Source organism: Suncus etruscus, chromosome 4 (assembly GCF_024139225.1).
Source record: "Suncus etruscus isolate mSunEtr1 chromosome 4, mSunEtr1.pri.cur, whole genome shotgun sequence".
Taxonomy (NCBI): domain Eukaryota; kingdom Metazoa; phylum Chordata; class Mammalia; order Eulipotyphla; family Soricidae; genus Suncus; species Suncus etruscus.
In genome coordinates, this window is record NC_064851.1 from 67,497,081 (window position 1) to 67,509,166 (window position 12,086).

The 12,086-nt window shown below is 33.3% G+C and overlaps 1 non-coding gene across 1 annotated transcript; it reads right to left on the reverse strand.

Annotated features, from left to right (window-relative positions):
* Positions 1 to 898: 898 nt before the first annotated feature.
* Positions 899 to 1,062, reverse strand: LOC126007701 (U1 spliceosomal RNA). The gene has a single exon (XR_007495195.1). It is a non-coding gene; the product is annotated as a U1 spliceosomal RNA (small nuclear RNA).
* Between the last annotated feature and the right edge of the window lie 11,024 nt (positions 1,063 to 12,086).

The following is a 12,086-nucleotide window of genomic DNA, read 5'->3' on the forward strand; positions in this document are numbered from 1 at the left end:
TATTTCCTTTGAGGTGCAGAAGCTTCTCAGCTTAATATATTCCCATCTGTTAATCTCTGCTTTCACTTGCTTGGAGAGTGCAGTTTCTTCCTTGAAGATGCCTTTGCATATTTAAGTCAACACCATACTATTTTCTAGCTGCTATAATTTTTCCTTTCTTTTAAGTAAAAATATATTTATTTGAAAATTCTGAGGAAATGGAAAGAGGGAGAGAGGGAGAGAGAGAGAGAGAGAGAGAGAGAGAGAGAGAGAGAGAGAGAGAGAGAGAACTGACTTCTTCAAAGGTCAAGAAAGCCCCAGTACACATCCAACATGAAAGTGGGAAAGTATAAAATCTCAAGAGGAGCATGAGGGTGGCAATATGTGTGTGTGGGCATCATGTGCATGGGACAACAACTCACATGTGCACTGTAAAATGTTTCCTAATTTATGTTTGTTCTTTGGCTTTCACTTTTTTTTATAAAAACATGTGAATTAGATGAAAAATATGAAAAAGACAGGGGCCAGAGCAGTGGTGCAGAGGTAAGCTGTTTGCCTACACCTGGCTGGACTAGGAAGGACCATGCAATTCCCCCAAGCCATATGGTTTCCCACTCCAGGAGCGATTTCTGAGTGCATAGTCAAGATAACTCCTGAACGCCACCGGGTGTGGCCCAAAAACCAATAAAGAAAAAAAAAGATTAAAAGGACAATAAAAGATAAATGTATACATGACAGAAACAAAGACTAGATAAAAGGCAACTCTTTTGTTAGAAAACTTGTCAGACATTTTTCAGCCAAAGAGCCAAGTGGTCAGCCTGCACATTCTATTAAAAATTTGTTACTCCACCATTTAATAAAATTTTAGACAATTATGTTTTCTATCAACACCTTTTTAGTGTATTTTTTTTTCTTTTTTCAGGGGAGAACGCGCACGCAGTCCCCCACTACCACAAATTACGAAGTTGGGTTTCCCACATTTGGGGAAATCGCAGGGGTCAGCACACCCAGAGTGTAATGGGTGAGCCTCGCCCTGGGGAAACCACCTTCGTAATCATGGAATCGCCCCTGCCAGGTAAGTATAAGCTCTGACAATCTTAAGTTCACTCACTCTTTTTCTCCCTTTTGCTTCAACTAACGTTCAACATTCTAGGTTTCTTCATCTTAAAATTAATACCAACTCAGTGCCTGTCACAATTATGAAATTAATCACACTGATTAACTGTTAAATCTTAACTGATAACTTTTTATAATAAATGATGTGACAAATGTAATGTGTAAAGTTGTATCTGTGTGAAGTCGTCATGTGTATCTATTGTCAGAAGGATGGTTCAATGGGTAAGATGCTTGCCTTGTACCCAGGGAACTTGTGTATTATCCCTGGCATCTCATATGGTTCTTCAAGCCCAACAGGATTTATTTCTGAGAACAGAGCCAGAAGTAACCCCTGAGCACTTCCAGACATGGTTCAAATCCCCACCCCAAAATTGGAAATTCTATAAGGCAAATTCTATTCACTACTCCATTAATCCTTAACCAACTTTATATAATAGAAATTATTTGTCTTAATTTATAGATGAGACATTGAGATTTAGAAAGATTCAGTCATTTGTCTAGTCATCTAGCTAGTGATCTAGGGTAAAACTTAAGTTGTTATTGGTCCAAGTCTGAGCTTTGTGATATCCACAAAGTAATATCTCATTTTCAGTCTTCTTCCACTATTCTGTCCTTAATAAAAATTACAACCATCTGAAGACCTATAGTACTATGGTAGGTACGATGGCAAGACTCTTAATTTGCATGGCCTTTACCAGGGTTTGACATCCAAACCAAATATGTTTCCCCAAACACAGCCAGAAGTGGTCCCTGAGCAAAGACTTAGGAGTAAAGCCTGAGCACTGATGATATACTCCTTCCAAATAAAAATAAAAATGAAAAAAAATATATATTTATATAGTTAATTTCTATTCAGGATAATTATTCAGATATAAAATCTAACTACTTCTATTCAGAGTTTAAGCTAAAGAAAGGGGGCCGGAGAGATAGCATGGAGATAGCATTTGCCTTTCATGCAGAAGGACGGTGGTTCAAATCCCAGCATCCCATATGGTCACCCGAGCCTACCAGGAGCAATTTCTGAGCGTAGAGCCAGGAGTAACCCTTGAGCACAGCCGGGTGTGACCCAAATACCAAAAAAAAAAAAAAAAAAAAAACATAAAGAAAGAATATTGAAGGTGAGTAGGGTGGATGAATAGGCAGGTAGCATATAATGGTACTTCCATCAAACTTTACACAAATTTCCCAGCAGAATCTCTGCAGTCCAGTAAGGGATAGTATAAATTATTAAAAAAATTTTGAAGATTAATACTGACAGCCAAGAATAATGTATCTGGGAAGTAAAAGACTTCCCAGTCAAGCAATGTATGAAGGTATTTGCAAACTGTAAGCCACCCTTACCATTAATATTAAAGGCAGTGTCATATATAAAGATTGAAGTTCACAAAATAATTGAACAAAAAATAAGTAGAATAAGAATACTAACATCATCATAGAAGTAGTTCTCAGTGTAGTTATTTCTCTAACTGCACTCATCACTCTTTGTGGTGAGCTTCATTTCGTGAACTGGTCCTTCCGGCTCTCAGCTCTGGGAATTATTTCAACAATGTTTCTCTTAAAGCAGGAGGCCTCATTTAAAGGAAAACCAAATAGAGACAAAAAGTAGTGAACTTGAAGCTAGCAATTTTCAAATATGTGGATGATGAGATAAACATAATCTAAATTTGGATGAAATTTGGCAAGTAATATGAGATTTTATAAAAAAAATAAGTTAACTTAAAGATAATGATATTATAAGGAAGTAAGGGAGAGAGAGACAAAGAGCTAGAGAAATAGCAACAGAGACAGAAACAGAAAAGTGGAGACAAAAAAGATGACCTATAAGAGAAATTTTCAAACCTAGAAAAGAAACATCATACAATTCATGAACCTAAGAGAATATCTGACTACTTGAATGAAAATGTACCTTAACTACCATATATGCAGAGAACTATCATAATAATATTAATGAGTGAGGGAAGTAGAAAGCCTGTCTTGAATACAGGGGTTGGGCATTGGTGATGGGAATGTTGCACTGGTGATGGGGGGTGTTCTTTTTATGACTGAAACCGAACTACAATCATGTTTGTAATCACAGTGTTTAAATAAAGTTACTATTTTAAAAAATAAATGAAGCCTTCTCTTATATAGTTTTAATCCCATTTATTGAGCTCTTAATATTTTACATTATTTGCTTGCTTAAAGGTTCATATTTTGCCTTTTATGACTGATTTTACTTCTACATTCATTAAATTGTCTTTTTGAGACTTGTCCTGTCTCTTTGCTTAGATTTTCTGAGTCCTTTATTGTAACTTTGGCCAACATTCTGAGTTTTCCTTTCATTGTTTTTTTTTTCTTTTTCTTAAGAGAAAAATTTAAATTCAGTCAATAGCCTATTATTTCTCCTATCTTTTAGATTTTCCAAGACCAGTCCTGGGTGAACAGACCTGAAGCAGGGGCATTGCAAGGATAAAGAAAACAAGACAGACAAAAGAAACTAAAAGCATGTTGTCTCAGCTTGTTGGAATGAGAGCCCTGATTATTCTTCACATACATTATTTGTTGCTTAGACCCAGTAAATACAGGAAGAAAGGTAAACATTAACACATAGTTGCCTATCTATGTTAATCTAACCTAGTTAGGCCTTTTCCTATCAAAAGTGCAAGACACTGAATGTCTTCTTCCAGGGGAGGTGGCAGATAAAAGAGTGAATATAGGACCCTCACAGGTAGAGCATTCTCTAAGGGTGCCTGAGTGGAGATAATTAGAAATTCAGGGTCTCTAAATAACCTTTTTAGCCCCTATCTTCAGACTTATCATCTTTCTAGCTTAGCATATTTATTTCCTGGATGACTGTATAGCCAACAGAGGCTCAATTTTGGGAAGTTGTTTTCCTTTGTGATTTCATATATCCTGAGGTCTCAAGTTGATTTGTGTCACACTTTCTTTGTCTTCCCATTTTATTACTTTGAATTTCTTGTTTATTTGTTTTTATGAATTTGTATCAATGACTTAGAGGGATGAACTACTTATGCATTTCCAGTAGGTGGCACTATATTAAATTAGGATTTAATTGAATAGATTAAGATAGATTAGATTAATTGGCCTTTTTGGTTTTTGTCTGAAAGCTTTGTACTGAAACTTATATTTTTTTGTTGCTGTGCCAAAAGTAAAGAGAGATGGTATAGGTACCTAGTTTTTTGAACTTTTTGCCTATATGTTTTGTATTTGTATCATTACGTTCTTCCTCTATTGGGACCTAGCCAAGGCCAAGTATGAGACTCATCAATCTATCAATTTATGTGCCAAACACATGGACTTAAAGTCAGCAATAAGTCAATTTAATTTAAAATTATTTTACATTGAGTTATATTATACAAAACTCTTGACTCCCTATATAGTGCTCCTGAGACTGAATGCAAACATGCTCAGTTATATATATATATATATATATATATACATATATATATATATATACATATATAGCCTTAATTCAAAATTAGAATGTGTTTTAAAATATTGCTTTCAAAGATTTTACTCAATGGCATTTTCTGCTGCATTTACTTATTAATGTCTTTAGTGCTAAAGTGTCTTTCCCTAGAGGTTATACATATTATGCTCAACTAGAGAAATTGTTATTTCTCTCTTTGAAAGTTCTATGTTTTAAAATGTTTTAAAATATCATAGTTAATTACTTAAATATATTTAAATAGGCTTCCAGTTTAAAGTATTTACACTAACGACTAATTTACAAATCTTATAATATGGACTTTATGTAAAATGTCAAAATTATATTATAAGCACCCTATAATTTGTCAATGCTAGCCCCATCCTATTTAAGAGAAAAATTTGGTAAGTGGTTCAAGTTACACAATAAACAAATGAAAGACACAAAATTCTACCACTGTGCTAGAGTTTATTAATCACTGCTATGTTACATTTTCACAAAATGTAAGTATGCCAAAAGTAAATATAGAAGTTACTAATATTAACATCAGCAGTTCTCATTTTATTTTTAGAGACAAGTTGATGTCAAAATTCCCAAGTAGGAAGATAAGATTATTTAATTTACTTAGCTGTTTAAAACTTGGAAATAGAATCAACTCCTGTTTACCAAGTATCTTACTATCAATGACTTCTATCATATAGTATTTGCAATTAATAAAATAATAAGATCATAGATAAAAAGCAAGTAACTCGCATAGCATTTAGTTTTTGTAATGTAAGCAGAAGTCAAAATATCCTCTTAGCTATTGGAATATATTGCATTGTTTTTATAGACTTATTACTACTCTTAGAAAGGCAATCTTAACATAGTCATTAAGGGGATGCTGAGTGAGTATGCTTAATCTGATCAACTGATTTTTTTAAATTTAAATTTTATTTTGATCATAGTGGTTTACCTATTGTTGACAATAATATTTTAGGTACATATTTACATAAAATCAGGGGGGATTTCCATCACCAATTTGTCCTCCCTACACCTCCGTTTTTGTCCTGCCTCCCATATGCTCTTCCCTCACCCCTAGGGCTGCCAGAATATGTTGTTCCCTCTGTATCTAGCCTAATACTTAGTAGTCTTGCACCTGTTTGGTCCTGATGCCTCCCTTATTTCCCCTTCTAACTGGGGGGGGCAGGACTAGCTAGTTCAATTTACATGGTTTTGTTTGAAGAAGGGAATAGTAGTAAACTGGGGTAAAGGTCTAATAAGCAGAAAATAAGCAGAATTCTTCTAGAGGGTCTGATCAACTGATTTTGAATAAGAATATTTCTTACTTTAAAAGGTTTCAGAGAAAAACCTATTGCCAAATAAAAGTGTGGTGAGATGATGGTAAGAAACAAATACAAACTAAAAGAAATATAAGATGGAGGTGAATGGCATGGGCCCTTGGTCTCCACCATGAGAAGGTCAGTAACTATTTATATCAAGGCTATCTATTTTAACTTCATTGCAAATTCCTAAGTTATATCAAAATAAAATTTAAAAATAAAATAAAAAAGTTACAAAATAAATTACTGTCCAATAGCAAGAGAAATTACATTTGTTGATATTAAATAAATTACCAAAACACACAATAAATTTAGAAGTTCTTAACTACTAGATGAACACTTAATTCAGAGACTTGGTATTGATAAGGTCAATGGGAGTTCTCCTGTATGTCTTAAAAATGTCTACTGGGGTCTAAGAGATAGCTCTCAGAGCTGAATTAATGCCTTGAATTTTGGAAGTCCTGAATGGATCCTCAGTACCACTTAGTCCTCCCAAGCATTGACAGGAGTAAAACCTGCACACAGAGCTAAAGGTAGCTCCTGAGCACATCTGTAGGGTTACAAAACAAAAATTATCCCCAGATTTGAAGTCCTGGTATCTCAGGGTCTAAAATTGAGTGAAATTATCCTTGTTTTTATTCTTATGCATCTTATTTACAAATTTGATGAACTTTCAACTTAAAATTACATTATACATGCATGTAATTTATAGAGCAATAATAAAATGCTAAAAATGAGTTAATTTACAGAGAGATGCCTTGACCATGAAGTAAATTAAAGTAACACAGCCAAGATCAATCTTTTTAGTTGTCATTTTATTTGAGTGGGGAGGCACATCTAGTGATGCTCAGAATTTACTCCTGACTCTGTATTCAGTAATTACTCCTGGTGGTGCTCACAGGACAGGGATAAAACCCAGGTCAGCCACTTGCAAGGCATGTGTACTATGATTCAACCCCACCAATGTCAATCTTTTAACGTCAAAATCTGATATTATAAAAAGACAGAGTAATCAGTTGTATCTTATTTTTGAATTAAGGGTTAAGGCATTATAAAATACTGCTTCATGGTGTTAAAATAAATGGTCTGATGAACACATTTCTTTTCAGCTTTGCAATCTGTGAAATAAAATCAATTGCTTTCCTGAAATTGTCTTTCCTTTTTTATAAATGTGCTTTGTTTGCAAATATTAAGTTGCACATTGATTTGTAAAAATTTTTGTTAAAATTAACATTTGAGGGAAGTGCTTTTGAAAAGATGCGAGATAACATATGGCAATTTATTTTTGCTTTTATAGTTGATAGAAAAGATAAAAAAAGATGCACTGGTTTTTCTGTTTTATGTTCTTTACTATAATTCTCTTTATCTGATCAATAGCCACTATATAAGTAGAATGATATTATCAAGGATTTTTAATTGGTCAATTTCTACTTTAAAAAATCTTGAATACTTTTCTATTTCTCCCTTTCAATTCTCAAGGTTACATCTGCAATTATGCCACATTACTGGGGTCATTCAAAATAATATATTGACACCTTAATATTTTCTATTCTCCATTGATGGCTTTACTGTCCTTTCTCCTGATTTGCTATAATGGAGCCCTGTTACAAGCACTCTATGAGTGTCTGATTTCATCTTTATTTTTCAGCAGCAGCTGCTTGCCTCTTAAGTGTTCCTCTTCTTTCTACTTAGCACATTATAGTGCCGTCAAATACTCAACTTACAAATAATTAAATCATTGTTAATTCTAAAATAGCAAAAATAAATTAGTCAACACAAGTCAGTTGAATTATGAAAAATATACACTTTAAATTTTTTAGTAGCAAGCCAATATCTACTTTGTCATGTCTATACTCTTTCTCTACAAATTGAGGATTTTTATTCTTGTTCCCCCACTTTATTTTTCAGGAAGTAGACAGTACCTGAATTTTCTGCTTGGATGGGGGGGATGGTGTGAGTACAAAGTACAAAACAAGATAATTGTTTATATGCATATGGGCATAGTTGTGTGTGCTAAAGTAAATTAATTACTTCCTGTAATAACAGAAGATAGAAAAATATAAACAAAATAAGTCAAGAAATCTAAAAGAATAGAAACTGCATAGAAATAAGTCAGAGGCCATAGAGTGGATGTTTCTTGCACTTAGCTAACCCAGGTGTCATCCTCAGCACCACATAGAGTTAGTTGAACTGCATGGAGTGATCCCTGAGCTCAGAGATCTACAGATTTGATATGATATTGGGTATCATCAGTTTTGATCACTTTATTTTTAAGTGAAACACTCCATGGGAATTTGCACAATAATGTATGATTTATTACTGCACATTGGCTCAAAAGATGGTACGTTTGTAGAAAGTGACGTGGAAGATGAAAATATTTTATTTACTTAATGTAAACTAGAGAACATGACCAAATTCTAATTACCAAGTCAATCACAAAGTTGTGACCAGGCAGATTCAAGAAAAAAGAAATAAAATTTATAAAAATATGTATTTAGATTACAGAGACTCTAACTGTTCAAGTTTTAGAACACATGCCTAGCACATGCATGACCTTGAGTTCAATCAGTAGTATCATATGTCTCCTCATAAACAGCTAGCAGAGCCTAGAGAAATAGTTCAATCACGGGCACTGTTTATGGTTTCCAGAGAATGTTAGGAGTGATCCCAGAACACTTAAGCACATGCAAACCCAGAGAAGTGCAAGGTACAACCCCAAAGTATAAACCAGAAAAAATACAACCTGGTATATCCCTGGTGGCTCTCAGTCATCATTTCAGTGCTAGAGGAGTGTTCCAGCATCCCCACAAACACTGTTGAAAGTATGGTGCAATATTTTAAATATAATATTTATGTTGAAATATTTTAGATTGTCTGGAGAATAAGATACATTGTTTTGATCTTTTTGAAAAAATATAATCTGCCTCAGTTCATTCATTCATACATTATAGTTATGACTCGATTCATCATACCCTTTCAAAGACTCAGCCCTCTAGAAAACCAAATATATACTTGAGCTGGAGAACACCCTCCTTTTCATCAGATCCAGTGAGAATGAGACTGAAAGATGAGATCATTAAGAGATTCTAGAAATTTACTCAAAAATTTAACAATAAAATGTAGTTGTTACTTATTAGAACTTAAAGGGTTTTGGTATGTCTTATAAATAAAAACAGAGAAAACAGATTTAAAAGTCACTAGAAAATGACAATTAGTGAGATCACTAAAAAAAGAGGAGGATAGTAAGCATACCCAAATATGCTGTGTAGAGGGATAAGATGATTTCAACTGTATTGAAGAAAACAAAGAACCACATTGTGGTATCAATGAACAGTATCAGATCCTAGATATGGAATTGCTTCTTTAGAGTAGACTAGTTCTTATGGAATGTTAAGGATAAGACCAATGTGTGAAAACTCCAAGTCTGTCTGGTCTTATGCTGAACTTAATCAAAAAAAGAAGCTACAGGGAGAGCTAACCTCTATTCCAGAAACCATTTTTTGGTGAGTCTTGCCCCCACATATTCCCAATGCTGCCGTTCACAGCATACGGACCACAATATTGCACTTGCTTTTTTTTTTATCTCTTCTAAACTCATATTAAGTGTAATAAAATAACTATTTTATCCATTATATATCTCATAAATTTAACTACTATGAACTACTAAGTAGAACATATGAGTAAAAGCTGTAAATCTAAGGGCTGGGGGCATTGGATTAGTGGGGTGGGAGACAAAATATGAAAATACAGTATTATTTTGATGGAAGTATACAATAAATTAATGAAATTTGGAAAAAAAGATAAGACTTGAGGGGGTGTTCAAACTTGCTGGAGTGTGTGAGTGTGTTCATGTAAAAGAATGTTTGTGAGGGAGGGAGGGAGGGAAAAATAAACAAAAGAATGTTAAATGTGAAAAGGTTTGCTTTTGATGGGGGTGAATAAGGTATATGAACAAGCTCAGCAAGAGATCAATTTCTATATGAATTTGACAAAGACTTTGAAATGCACAAATGACATACATAATTTTATCTATGGAGAGAAACTTATTCCTAAGGTCATATAAATACTTGAATATCTATTATGAGCTTTTCAAATTAATGTAACGTAATTGAAAACAAATAAATAGAAAACATATTGTTCCAAACATGGAAGCCTATACCTTAGATTTCTTTTTTTTTGTATAGTATGAAACTGATGCTCCCTATTTAAATATTCATGAATGAGATACTGCCAAGAAAAGTTAGGACGATAATAAAATCAGCCACAAAACATATTGGAATGTGTAGTCTAAGATTTATTTAGAAAAATCTAAAAATTGAAAAATTTCTATGATCACCCAACGTTTAAGCCTAGTAAAGGTGTATTGTGTATAACAGTGAAATTATTCACCAGAAATATAAAGAATATAAAGAAGAATGAGTTCTTACTGCCAGAAAACTTATTGTCAGAAAACTGACAGCCTATAATGATTTCAAATTAGCCAGCAAGCTATGAGTTACTAAATTATCATGAATTTTACATAACTGGTCAGAAATATGAATGGAAACTTTAGGTATTTTATTTGTTTATGAGCTAAAATAAAGTGTGATACAAAAAGAACCATTTAGCACTAAGATACCAGTGAAGAAAGGAAGAACTCATAACCTTCTTTTGAACTATTAATATAACCAGAAAATTTGATGAAAGAACTATGCAAATTGCACCTTTTCCCTTAGGAGCCTGACTAGCTCTGGGAAAGCACAGGCATGATTATTCTTCCCCACAACACAAAAATTCTCTTGACACCATCTGTCTGTCCTCACCTACCAAACATATCTGCTCCATTCTGAGAAAATGTCTCTCGGCAACTTTCTTCCCATAAAACCAAGTTATGAAAATAAACTAGGATTATTCATGAACATTTCACCAGTCTAAAACAACATGTGCAAAATAAAAATAAAATTTGAAAACCACATCTCAGAGAAAGCACAGATTCAAATCATGAAATAGAAGAAGAAAAGAAAAATAAAATAAAAGGAAAGGAAAGTTAGCTAGTCCATAATTCTAAAAGTTTCTTTTGTGGATGTGAGGCAAACTTGTTTGCCACTCAAGCCTGAAGTTGAGGGGCTAGAAACTTTTTATTTTTACTTACAAGAAATAGTTTCTCCTAAAAATATTTTACACTTGCTACATAGCCCTTTTGGTTTTTCTTTAAGCACTATGGAAAGGAAGCCATGCCACTCAGAAAAATGTATTTAATTGAGTGAATTGAATGACTTTACAAGGGATCAGAAAATGAGCTCCAAAGCAGTAATCTTCATAGAGATATTTATATTTTAATATTGCAGAGAATTTTGCTACTTATCAAAGCAGGAAAGTAAAAGCACTGGCTGAGATTGTGCTTTTTATCTCCTGAGAAATATCTCTCCATACATATTTATTTTTTTTCTAGGTTCTGAATTCAAATGAGTCTCATTTTTGGTCATTTCCATGACACGTACACCTGACAGCAGATATGATATTCATCAAATGACAGTCCTGTCCTAAGGAAGCTTATATTCTTCCCAGGAATAGAAATACAACTCACACTGAACATTCAAGAGATTATTTGTATATGTTTTCTGAGTTGAAGAAGTAACTACAATTAAATTTCATAAAGTATTAAAATTAAGAGAAATGCCTTCCCTATTATATTTTACTACATAAGTAAATCTGTAAATCAGGGAGTAGAGTATATCTGTATATCATAAATAGGTGTACAAGCAAATGCAGTGAACAATTTTGGAAGCACAATTAGATAACTCATTAGGTTGAAAATTAAGTTTCATAATTAATTGCAGACCCACCCAAGAATTTGTGAGACTCTCTTGGGTTTTGATGCTTTCTAATCTATGGTGAATCATAAATTGAAAATATGATTAATATAGTTGCAACATATTAATTTCTCAAAATAATGGAGAGAACTAAATGTCCCCATCACTTATTGATTATTTGTTATGTAGTTGGGAAATTTGCATATACTATTTTATTTTTATTTGGACCTCAAAAAAGACTGTGAGTAAAGTCTATTATTCATCCATATCATAGACAAGAAAGCCTAAACACAGAAAAGTGAAGTAACTTGCCCACAAAAATCTAATTTGTGTAAGATTAAATCCAAACTCAATACTGTCTATATTTAAGGCAACATCCATACAATGCCTATTCTTAGTATCCAGGGACCATCAAAGTAAACAGATGGTAACACATATGCAATGTCCAAG